The following is a 13,142-nucleotide window of genomic DNA, read 5'->3' as shown; positions in this document are numbered from 1 at the left end:
ATGAGAGACCTTCACTCCTTGGACTGCAAAACCTCTGCTCCAGGGAGTCTCTAGTCCCTGAACCAACAGAGCAACAGGCAGCAGAGCAGCAACATGAATCCCTTCAAAAACCCATCTGGCAAAAACCAGACCAAGGTCTTACCAAACCCTGTCCATGGAAGAACTGACCATAACCAACCACCAATGTGGGCATGGAGGGCAAACAGACAAATCAGCTCTTACATCTCAGCAAATCCACCCCTACACCTACGACCTATCCCAGCCATGTTGGCTTGCAGAGATCATCACCACACCATTGCCATGTAGTGGTACAGGCTTGAGAGCAAGGGATAGGAGTAAAATCGTCATTGGGTTGAATTTCTTGAGAAGCCAGTCATAGCAGTGCCTGGGCACCCTGTGGGACTGCCCCATTCTCTCATCTATAAAGAGAGGAGCCAAATTACTTGGAACAGGAGAGATTAGAAACGTGAACCACAGTTAGATCCTCATGATGCTATCTGCTGTTACTCGCATAGCAAAATACAACCAGCAGGCAAACAAAACTGGGGGAGAAGATGTAATCCCCCTCTGCTATCTTCCCACTTTCCTTAGGGAGTAGAGAGAGGAAAGGAAGAGGACAACAGAAATTAAGCACCTTCTTTCAGGACAGAAAGTAGAATCTGAAACAAAAACCTGTTAATTTAATGCTGAAAGCACCAAGCCCACGTTGATCAACTCGTACCATCTAGCCTGACAGTACGCACAGGAGGGGCAGAAGAGAACATGGATGTCTCATTCGTGCTCTACTCCAAGGTGGGTCATGAAGACCTCAGTGATGGGCCTCTGAGCAAGACACATCCAAAAAGCAGAATTTAAGTGGTAAACATCACCTAAATGTTGTTGAGAAGGGGCAGCAGGACAGGATCATCCAGCACAGGGCTGGAAGGGCAGGCTAAGGGGTGGAAAAATGCAACGGACAAATGATGTATTTGTTGCCATCAGGGTACCAATGAGTGATCCAGAACAGAAACAGCTCCAAGGAGCACTGCAGACTCAGGAGTTTGGCTGGGAGGACACAATACCAGTATGCAGAATGCACATGCCAAGGAGTCATCCAGACAGAAAGGCACTGATTGGCACACTTGTGATAGACACCCAGACCAAGGTGGCTTTTCAGACGATCAAAGTCCCCAAAAGGTTGATTGGTTTGAACAAGCAACACAGGAAAGCATTTGGCCTCTTGGACACACAGGGCTAGCTGGGCAGTTCAGCAATCCCATCACTATGCAAAACTACAGTCAGGAATGAGCTGTACTGCTCATCACTGACAAATTCCACATTCAGGGTATCCAGGATTCATCTCTGCTGGGAAGGATGGGTTTGTCTGCTGCAAGATCCCACCAGCAACAGATGCAACCCATTTCTTGAACTGCTCTGGAAGATCAGCCCCCTACTCTGGGAGAGCTGGATGGAGCAGCACACACAGAAAGTCTTAATGTAACAGATGAGCAACAAGCCATTATATGAACCAGTAACCTTAAAATTGCTGTGGGATTTGCACATAATGCAGGATTCTCAGTGAAGTGCAGCATTTGGAAGTGAAATGGGAAAGAGGTTTCAGCAGTAATTTCATCTTAAAGTAGAAGACAAAACTCATGGCACAAGAAAACCAGCTTCTGGAATAAAAACAGCATCTGTGCCTACAGGATAACCGCACTAAGGGACATGACTTCACTACAGGAATGGCACAGGTCATCCCTATAGGCTAACAGAAATTGATTTAATCAACCTGCTCCAGTGGAAGGTGTCCCTGCAAGTGGCAAGGGGTTGGAACTGGATGAGCTTTAAGGTCCCTTCCAACTCAAACTATTCTGTGGTTTCTTAGTGGTAAATGCTGCCTCAGGAAAAGAAGAGGTACCAGCCTGGAAGGTTCCTCGAGATAAAGAACAGGGCACAGCAGCACAATGGGACCCGAGTACCCCTCCAGTGGTGTTGTCTTGCTGAACTATAAAGCGTCATTTACACCAGAAAATGTGAACTGGAAAGCTTACTAAGACTCGGAGATCGCTCCTTGTTCTCACTGTCTGAGAACTGGGCTGAACAAGAGACTCCCACCACAGAGCAGGGAAAACACCTAATATGCAAAAGCAGTTTCAGAGTCCTTTTAACATCAAACAGCACCTACAAAGGTAATACAAAAAGGGCAAACCAGCAGCCAGGTTTCTGCCCAGGTTCGGCTGCCTGCTCTCCCTGGGTGCTAGCCAGGCTATCCCACTGCAGGCACAGAGAGGCTGGGGGGCCCATAGGGCTCTTTGCAGCAGGGCAGGAAGGGGGGCTCAGCCCAGCCCAAAAAAATCAACACACACGATGTGATTCATCTCACCAAACTGCCAACAGCTGAACTCAGACACCTCTTTGTGAACAGCTTACCTGAGGCTGCTCAGCTTGTGCCAAAGGGGTATGGGGGTATGGAGGATGGTGACTGGTGTCCTGCCAGGACATGCCTGTTGCTCGCCACTGAATGCAACATGATGAGAATCACAGAATGGTTTGGGTTGGAAGAGACTTCAGGTCCTTCCACTAGAGCAGCTTGCTCCAAGCCCGTGTCCAACCTGGCCTTGAACACTGCCAGGGATGGGGCAGCCACAGCTTCTCTGGGCACCCTGTGACAGCGCCTCAGCACCCTCACAGGGAAGAGCTTCTGCCTGAGAGCTCATCTCACTCTCCCCTCTGGCAGGTTAAAGCCATTCCCCTTGGCCTGTCCCTACAGACCCTTGTCCAAAGCCCTGGTCAAGTGGAGCAACCTGCTCTAGTGGAACGTGTCCCTGCCCATGGCAGGCGGTTGGAGCTAGATGAGCTTTAAGGTCCCTCCCAACCCAAATCATTCTGTGATTCTACGACTCTCCTAACACAGGGCAGGATTTACTTTTTACTGCTCAGCATGACTTTCCCAGCCTGGCACCACAGATGCTCTGATCCCAGGGCAGGGATGAAGGCACCGGAGCGGGCAATGCCCTGAGCTGTGAGGCCATGCTGCAAGACCTGCAGGAGGGTGAGAAGGGGAGCAGGGAACTGAGCAACCACCAAGCTCCACACACGACGTCGCTGCGGCAGCACTCAGCATCACGTAGCCCCAAGTGACACCACCAAAACCAGCACCGCAATCCCCGTGCCTATAAAGCAGAGCTGCTGTGGTCACGGGAAGCCAATTACCCAGGGTACGGGTCTGCAGCAGTTCTTTGAGAGCCACAGGAAGAGGAGAGGCTTCTCGAGCGGCTGGGGGTAAAGAGCTTGAGCCTTCAGCGAAGTAGGGCAAGCGAGTTTGGGCTGTAGATCCCACAGCAAGGGCACTTTTCAGTGGTAATCACAAAACCAGCTCCCCTTGGTACAGCTTTGCTCTGTTGAGCCAGCACTAAGTACCCCAGCTCAGCGGATCAGAAGAGAAAGCCAACAGGAAGCTGAGAAATGCCTAAGACACGTCAGCCCCACACAAGCACCTCCATCCAAGCTCCTTACGTTGCTGCAAATGGGAATTGTGATTTCCCAAGTTTCACCCCCAAGATTACCTGCATTAGCAGCCTGAGCTCAAGGCTAATGCTTACGGGATGGACACTGCAAACTCCAAAACAATAAAACCAAGAGGTACGAACACCAACTCCAAATTGAAACCTCTTTGCTTCAGAGACAGAGCTCCAAAAAAAGAATTTAAGGAATGACAAATACCAGAAGCAGTGTTCTGATGCTGCACCCCTCCACTGTCTTTAGCTCAGGAATCTGCTATCCTTGAGCTGATGAAGTCTCAGACCTGTTTTACAGCATTAGGACTTGCACCACTCACTGGCAGGCAGCTATAAGCAAGCCCACGTGCTTCAGGCATCAGGACCAGATACCAGGATACAGCTTTGCCATGTCCCACATGCAGGTCAGCACACGGGGTGGCTTTAGGACCAGTCCAATGATAATGGAGATGCCGCATGAGGGTCATGTTTTCAGAAGGGCATGCAACGAAAGCAACAGATTAACTGGGAGTAGCAGCAAAAACTGGGTGCAGAGAAACTTAGCAAAAAGAGCAAAATAATTGGAGAAACAAATTCCTCAGGGAATTGGACTGGATTTCAGCAAAATGCATCTGCTCAGAGGGTGCACAAGCGGAGGACTGACCCTCCCTCTGAGCCTCGAAGACTCAGGCCAAAACCTTTCACCTCCTCATTTAGAAACAGCGTTTGCACTCATCTGACTGCAATTGAAAATAAAAATCAAGCCAGAGAAACGAAACTTCTCATTCTGATCAAATGAAACATTTTCCACACACCCGTGTTCAGGTTCATGGTGCAATGAGCAAGACCCCACCAAGCCAGCTGTCCCTGGGACCAGCATCACACCAGTTTTCAATGACACTGGCTGAGAAAACCGGTACCCAGGCAGGTTCCTGCCACCAAGGATGCTTCTGCACTGGTTCACCCATCACTACACCTGAGGCAGCTGTAACCCTGAGCACTAACAGCACTTGAGAGCTCACCAGCCATTGCCTCTCAGTTCTTCACCTCTGTGGAAACTCTTGTGGCTTCCTCGGAGCTGAAGCAAGACATTAACCCCACGGCACAGCAGGCAAAACATCTTGGGTGAACTTGGGGCATCTTGACTGCACATGCTTGGAGGAGGAGGAGACCCAGGTGCTCAACCCACCTCCTGACAAGGGGTTTTATGAATGGAAAAGCTTTTCAATGGTCTCCCAGCTGGCTTCCCTGTTGGGAGGAGCCGGCTGGCAGAGCTGGGCTCCCTGGAGCTGACTCTCCAGATGGCTGAGAGCAGGAAGGAGCTCAGCTCAGGGCCAGCAGCATTGTTTATCTGATGGTTCCTGTTTTCAGTTTTGTCTCTGTTTTCTTCCTTTGTTCTAAAGTGGTGCAATGGCAATACCTGCTCTGAATGTCCTGGGGATTGCTCTGAAGGAAGAACCAGCCCAATGCTCCATGCCATTGAATTTTGTTATCTAATAAAAAAAAACAGAGGCTTATCTAATTAAAAAAACAAGCAAACCATGATCAGATTAACCTCTACACCCTTTGGTTTTAAGCTGAATTGGAGCAGAGGTTAACACCCCTGGTATGAAGGCACACCCTGTGCACTACAATCCTCACACATCTGGGGCTGTTAGCAGCGATAAGGTTGCTGGGACGAAGCAGGTCTACCATCAGCTCTCCACTCTGGAATACGGGTTCAAGTGATGATGGGTGGGGAGGCGATGAGCAAACTCATCCAAGCATGTCCTCATTGCAAAAGGTAACTACAGGGGTGTAGCTGGAGCTGACGCAGGGTCTGCTGCTGTTGGGACCGAAATCCTCCTATTGTCCCAAGGGACAAAGTCTCCTCTGAGTCTCAAACGCGAGGCAGATGTGACTGGGTTTCATCAGGAGGATACTGCTAGCAAAGACCTCTTGGTCATACCCTTCATGGGCTCATCACCAGGGTCCTCCTCTCACCAATACAGAGGGACAAACAGTGGCCGAAGAGCCACTGTGGCTCATAGCAGCTTGGGCATCTGATGTGCCTTGGGTTTGGGTCCCAACAGGGCCAGTTAAAGCCCTTTAGTCCCCGGATGCAGCAGCACCACAAAGGACATGGGACACTGACCCCATGGCAGCGCTGACACCCTTGAGCCCAGCCACATCCCCCACACAGCGGGGAACAGGAGTGTTTTGGGCTGGGCTGGTGTGGGGCTGAGGGTGACGGCACCCTGTGACAGCAGCTACTGAAAGCATGAGCCTGCCCAGCCCCAGGCCACAGGCACAGATGGGAGCAAGTGACAGCCCAGCTGCAGCTCACAGACCCAGTCCTGCAGCTCCCCGAGGAACACCGGGCTACAAGCTGTGCTTTTAGCAAACCAGGAGTGAGCCCCCAGAACCATCACTGGCCCAATCTTCCTCTTCATGCCTGGCACTGAAGATGCTGACCTTGGTTTCAAGCCTGTGGGTTCCCCTCTTCCATCCTGCACCCTCACAATAGGTGTGCCAGCCTCACACTTCTCCATTCCCATCATCCTTTCCTCCATTCCCAACTGTGCTCAGCAGTACCCATAATGATGCTAACCACAGCCACAACCTGGAGCAGCTGCAGATCAGGGTGATGCGTTAGAGCCCTGTGAGGAGCACAGGTTTGAGCAGAACCCCTCCAATGGATCATGGGACACATGCTGCTTCATCAGAGAGCTGCATAAAGAGAGGGAAAAAAAGAGCTGGGCTGATTCAGCCTGCAGAAGAGGCTCCAGGGAGACCTGAGAGCAGCTCCCAATGCCTAAAGGGGCTGCAGGAAACCTGGAGAGGGGCTTTGGACAAGGGCCTGTAGGGACAGGCCAAGGGGAATGGCTTTAACCTGCCAGAGGGGAGACTGAGCTGAGCTCTTAGGCAGAAGCTCTTCCCTGTGAGGGTGCTGAGGCGCTGGCACAGGGTGCCCAGAGAAGCTGTGGCTGCCCCATCCCTGGCAGTGCTGAAGGGCAGGTTGGACACAGGGGCTTGGAGCAAGCTGCTCTAGTGGAAGGTGTCCCTGCCCGTGGCAGGGGTTGGAGCTGGAGGAGCTTTAAGGTCCCTTCGAATGGGAACAGCCCCAGTGCTTTCATGGCTGTTAGACATTAAAAACTGCAGTTTCCAGGCTGTGCTTGAGAAACCACGTGAGAGCCCCAAGGCTGAAACCTTGATTCCCAAAGCCCAGATTAGCACCAGCTCCCCGAGAGCTGTGATCTTTGGAAATTATTCACACACACACCCCCATTCCCTCTGTGCCACACTTGGACGTTATCCTCAAATCGCTCTCCTGAGAAAGAAAACCGCACTATTGCCCTGCAGTGATGGGGAGCCGAGGCTGATGGGGAAAGGCAAAGTGACTTTACCCAGGTCACCCAGGAAGACGGGGCCAGGCCAGCGTCCCAACAGCCTCTTGAACCCAGAGCATTTCGCCCTCGGAGCTGCTGTAAAATCCAGTCCCCACATTTTTTCTGTGCTTTTCCACCCCTTCCGTTTCACCCACAATACTCAGCTCGGGTCACACCTGAGCTCAGCCGATCACTGGGGACTGTGCTGGTTCTGAGGGTGCCTCTGGGAAAAGTCAGCAAGGTGAGGCCACTCTGCTCCACTCGCACACAGCCTTAGGATGCTCCAAGCAGATCCATGGGCTTCCCACCCCAGCACCCCCAGCTGGCAGCTCCTATCCCCCTCCTTTCCTGCTTCCAGGGAGCTCTCGTTGTTTCTCTGCTTTAACTTCAAAACGTGAATTCAACATCGCTGGGAGGTTATTCTGACAGTTCAAGCTTATGTCTCGCATCTGCCACCCCCAGGAGGGATCAAAGACCCGGAGAGGTGATGGACACCTCCCTGGGAAGCTCACCTCCCTTCGGGAATACACTCTGCCCTCCAGATTAAATGGGGGGGTGCAAGGACCTGTCTCATTAGTGAGCCTGACCCCTCTGCCCTTAGCAGAATGAGGTGACAATTTGCTTCTAGCAGCGGTGGGTCCCTGGCAGATAAACAACTGCCACTCTCTGGGAGGGCAGCTCTCAAGTGGGTTAAGTGCAAATTGCTTCAGGTCTCAGCTTTCTGACATCTCACAGCTACTTCTGCTCTCCTCCCCCAGCTCTTTGCCTACAAAACTGCCTCCAGTAACTGCTGCAGGTCTGCCCTGTGATCCTTATTACAGATCACCAGTGTCTGGCTTTTTATCAGCCAACCCAGCCCAATTTGAATCATAGAATCAATTGGGTTGGAAAAGACCTTGATGATTCAAGTCCAAGCGTTGTCCAGCACTGCCAAGGCCACCCCTAACCCATGGCACTGAGGCCTCCTCTCCACACTGTGTGAACAGTTGCAGGGACGGTGACTGCAGCCCTGCCCTGGGCAGCCTGTTCCAATGCCTGAGCACCCTCTGGGGCAGGAATTGTTCCTCAGCTCCATCCAAACCTGCCCTGGTGCAGCTTGAGGCCGTTTCCTCTTGTCCCATCCCTTGTTCCTTGGGAGCAGAGCCCAGCCCCTCCTGGCTCCATCCTCCTCTCAGGCACTTGTAGGGAGCCATCAGGTCCCCCCTGGGCCTTCTCTTCTCCAGACTGAACCCCCCAGGTCCCTCAGCCCTTCCCCATCACACTTGGGCTCCAGGCCCTGCACCAGCTCAGTTGTCTTTTAGCAGGCAGGGTATTGAGATTAGAGAGCACATGTAGCATCCATGTTTGGTTTTGCCTACAGCTGCCCTTCAGTTCTTTAAACAGTTATCTCCTGTTGGACACAGTACAATAGAAGTTAACATGGACTTCAGGAAGCCTGTGCTAAAAGCATTGACTCCTCTCCATGAGCACAAGTTTTCACTTCACCCCACTGCTCTCAACAGTGACGGGATGCAAGGACCAGGAAAAGGGGACCAGACCCTCTCACATCCAGTGACATCAGCTGATGGGGCAGACCCTGCACCGGGCATGGGCTGAAGCAGCCACAAGTCTGCACAAAGCCTCCATCACTGCGGCCGTGCTCAGGAGAGGAGCAAGGTCACCTTCCTGAGATGCCATTTCAGAGCACACAGCACCAGCCACAGCATCTGACCAACCAGGTCAGATGTTCGACTGAACACAGGCAAAGGGACTCAGTCTTGTGTCCCCTTCTATAGGGAAAGCCTTGGCAGTCTTGAGGAATTGGAGACAAGCAGAGCCACATCCTGCAAGGTCTGCAGGACTGGAGGAGGACAAGTGAGTGAGACACATCCAACCCTGGGCAAGTAATTTTTGGTTCAGATGTTTATATCGACAAAGTGCCCCCTACAAATGAGCTTAAATTGTGCCCTGCTTAGCACTGCTGCTCCTTTTCTGGGGACACCCCGCTCTCTGTGTCCCCAGGCACGCTGACCCCCACTCTGGTGTCTCCATGTTAGAGTTGTCCTTGTGAATGGGATGACAGCAACAGCAGCACACAACATGACAAGCACCATAAGCATCCGCAGGGTGCCCCAGTGCCCTGGCACTGCGTCCCAAGGGTGCAGCAGATGACAAGACCCCAGCACTTGCCTCCCTCCTGGAGCGCTCAGACCTTGAGCTGAGAAGACTGTGCTGTCTGGTGGTTACAAAGGGAACCGAAAGTCTGCAATAGAAACCAGGAGCTATGGTGCCATGGCGTGGTGAGTGACCTCTCTGTGCTTGTTTCCTCCCTCAGCAGGAGGGGCAGGGGCTCCTGCTGCAGCTCCATTGGCCACTGGCTCCAAAGCAGTGACAGAAAAATCAAAATCTGGACTGGTTTGTGTTGGAAGGGACCTTAAAGCTCCTCCAGCTCCAACCCCTGCCACGGGCAGGGACCCCTTCCACTGGAGCAGCTTGCTCCAAGCCCCTGTGTCCAACCTGCCCTTGAACACTGCCAGGGATGGGGCAGCCACAGCTTCTCTGGGCACCCTGTGCCAGCGCCTCAGCACCCTCACAGGGAAGAGCTTCTGCCTAAGAGCTCAGCTCAGTCTCCCCTCTGGCAGGTTAAAGCCATTCCCCTTGGCCTGTCCCTACAGGCCCTTGTCCAAAGCCCCTCTCCAGGTTTCTTGTAGATCCCCAATTTTCTTCCATCCTGTCATGTTTATTTCCTAATGTAACCTTCACAATCCCCTTTATAACCCTGGCAGGAAAGGCTGACAGAGCAGGACATGTCAAATAGCATAGCTCACACATAAAAGCATACCAGTATTTCACAAGGTTCTTTCTAACCCACAAGAACCACTTGCCTTAACCATGACATCCTGCTCCGGGCTCCTCAAGAGCAGAGCACCCAGATACCCATCCTCAAACTTTTCATGCAGTAAACCAATGACACACAATCAGAACTGCTCAGGGAGCCGCAAACAGCAGCAATACAGCTATGCATGAGAAAAACACGTGTTCCCAATGGCAGCACACCCAGGGGAACTGTGGATCCGACCACAAGTACCAGAACTGCCTTGGAGCTCTGTTTTTTTCAACCCCAAATTCCTAAGAAGCCAAATACAGAACTGCCTTGTCCAGACTATTACAGCAGCAACCACTCAGCTCAGTAAATCTAATTAATGAGCCGGGGAAAAGTGTCATTCGTTTGCTAACTACTTCGCCCAGGGTTGCCAAATAGACAGATAAAGGATTTAGCTGGGGCCTATTCCAGCCAAAGGAGCTGGGAACCTGGCAGGGATCGCAGGAGATTAGAGGGCTGAAAAGAAACAGAGAGGGGAGAGGAAAGAAAAAAAATCAAAATAGATTAGCACTTTGAGAATGCAAGCATGTAAATCAGCTTACGCTTGGTATAATGCCACCCTTGTGAGCGTCTGGCCATGGGTCTGATGGCAGCAGCACGAGAAGCCTCGGCTGAGCTGAGTTTTATTTGGGCTCAGGAATCTCACGCCACCAAGTCCCACACAAAACCAGCAGTTTTGTTTTTAGCAGCTTTGTAAATTCTCACAGGAAGCCAATTAGGGCAGACCTGGGAACAGAGGAAGATCCATAATTGCAATTAAGGCTTCAAAGAACTCACCCCGAGCGCGGCTGTTAAAATTAGAGCAAAACAAAGAACCCACAGGCTGGAGGAGTTTCTCACTCCCAGCACAAAGCATCACCTGGCACACAAGGAGCTCACCCCGAAGGGGACCCAAGACAACCAGCTCCAGGTTGCTGCCTGCCCTCCATGCACCTTCGGAGGCAGGCACACAGTGTGCATGCATCAACCTCCTGACCTTGGCTTTGGGAAGAAAGTGCAGTCCTGTACACACAAAACCTGTCCCCAGTAACAATTCTGGTGTCAAAGACTTTGCTTCATCTATTTGATGTTTCCAACTCCTGTGACCACTCCTAAAGCACAGCAGCATCCCCAGAAAGGACAGACTAGGCTGCCTGCTGAGATCTGAAATTTGGGGTTAAATCAACTGTCAAAGTAATCCAACAGATCATAATCTCCATCGTACCATCACAAGACATCCCCTTAGAATTTCAGCAGTAATCTGGATACTAAGAAACAGTGTCTGAATAGGCCAAATAACCGTGTTCACATCATGGCAGAGCTGCTCTGCCTGTTTGCAATCAAACCACACAGCACAAACACTGCGACTGCACCGAGAGCTGGAAATCTGGCCCCACAGCACTCACGTTGGGCTTTATTATCACGCCCAGATGAAGGTGACTCTTCCGGCTTTGCTTTGTCTTTCAAAGACAAAAAGCTCCAGTTCAAGGTGAAATATCACCAGGGAGATGCCGTCCACGCTGGAGCTGACCCTCACCCTCTTAGACAAAAATCTGCAGCCATTTGTCTTGGATAGAGATTCAGGACCTAACCAAGCAGGTGACAGTAGCTGAATCCCAGCTTCTCTTATTAGCAACCCCAAGACAGGCAAAACCTGAAAATACTTTTCTTATCTGCCCAAATTGAACATGATTTAGCCCATGCCCTGAGCCCATTTCAGCCTGGAGAGCAGAACAGCCCTACTTGTGGAAGTTCAGTCCTCCAGCAGCAGATGATCCAGATCAGGGCCTTCTGCATTGTTGAAATATGTCAATGATACCCACAGGACTGGTCAGATACCTCTAACCAGGACTACAAACTTTACATCTCTGTGTATATATTCCATAATTATAGCTGTATTCCATAATCTTATATCTAGTCCTTCTCTTACACAAAGGATCAGCTCTAGTGCTGGACTCACAACTGCTCCATGCTGCCTATTCTCACAGCCAGCCCTGGTGACAGCACCTCCTCTCTAGACAATGCTCCCAACCAGACCTTTTCTAACAGGCCCTCCAACCTCACTCTGTCTAAACAGGGAGAGACCATCATGCTCCAGCAGACACCAGGACAGGGTAAAGATGCAGAAGCTGCTCTCCTCAGTGGGGCTGCATGCTCTTCCTTCCACCAGACACTCCAAAGCCTCAGGAGCTGCTGCAGCAGCAGCGCAGTCTGGAGGAGGAAAGTTCTGCTATAGCTGTATGTGGGACCAAGGAGCCCATAGGGGCAAAGTGACTGACCCTCAGTCATCTTCATCCATAATATGCCCTTTAACCACATCTGCTTTCCCCCACATGTCCACATGTCCTCAGAGAGCCCAGGACTGAGTTGTTCTCAGGGATTCTGTGGGTGGGCTTGGGGGGTCTACTGCAGGATCTGCCATATAACCTTGGGAAGTCATTTGTGTATTTGGAAATGCATTGGCTCCATTTATTTTTTGCATGTGCTGCTTTCCTGTGGTGTTTCTGCCCTCCTGCTGAGCACGCAGGATTTGGTAATCAAATGAGGTCAAAGAAAATTCCAGCCAAAACCCTGGCACCCTTCCCAGCGGAAGCTGTATGAGTGGCAAACAGCATCCAAGCAAGCACAGCCAGGACCTGCATGATGGCTCTCCCTGTCCAACAGCACAAGACAATCACAAAGTGGGAATAATCCTGTGGGATTAAGCAACATGCCACAAGCAGGGTTGCGACCTAAGACAACACAGGGGCAAGCAATGACATGGACTGCTAGCTCCCAAGGGCAGGAGAACTAGAGAAGGCAACTCACTGGAATGAAGACTGCAGAGCCCGCAGCCCACCCATCCTCTGCCTCTTGTGCCGCACCAAGTAGACTTCCCTTCTGAAGGGGAAGCCACAAACCATGCGCTGAATCCATCCACACAAACACATACCCCTCCCCACCAGGCAGAGCCGAGGGCTCCACCGCGGGATCATCCATCAAGATGGTTTCCAAGAGCAACCCACACTTCTGCATTCGTGAGAGATCTTACTTCAGCTTCCCATGTGCTGGTGCCAAAAGGAGAAGTGCTCTGGAGCCGGGGGGAAGTTGTGCCACCGTTTCCTATTCTGGACGATGATTTCACTCTCCTGCCACATCCGAGAACCACACGTGGCACCCGCCACGCTGCACAAGCAAGCTGTGAGGCTGTTAACATGCAAAGGGCTCTGCTTTGGGCCCAGCAGTTCCAGGAAACTCAACAGTCGTGTTCAAGAAAACACGAAAATAAAGACTACACACAAATGGTCTGGTCAGAAATAACCGGGCTGTCCCCGCGCGCACACAGGGCTGCAAGATACCGGCGCAGGGCGTGTGGCTCAGCAACAGAGAGGCCGACACAGGAAAGACACATGGAAGTTGCAGTCCAGGTCCAAGCAATGACTTTCTGCACTCCCCTAAATGACAACGCACATGGCT

The 13,142-nt window shown here is 51.6% G+C and overlaps 1 protein-coding gene across 6 annotated transcripts in view; it reads right to left on the bottom strand.

Moving 5' to 3' along the window:
* Positions 1–13,142, bottom strand: part of PIK3R5 (phosphoinositide-3-kinase regulatory subunit 5) — a 58,023-nt gene that overhangs the window by 32,714 nt on the left and 12,167 nt on the right. The window lies entirely within an intron of this gene.

The sequence above is a fragment of the Pezoporus occidentalis genome, unplaced genomic scaffold (assembly GCF_034315485.1).
Source record: "Pezoporus occidentalis ecotype Australia unplaced genomic scaffold, CSIRO_AGI_Poc_V1 ctg148, whole genome shotgun sequence".
Taxonomy (NCBI): domain Eukaryota; kingdom Metazoa; phylum Chordata; class Aves; order Psittaciformes; family Psittacidae; genus Pezoporus; species Pezoporus occidentalis.
The sequence above is the reverse complement of the archived record's forward strand: the minus strand, read 5'-3'. Positions and strand labels throughout refer to the sequence as shown.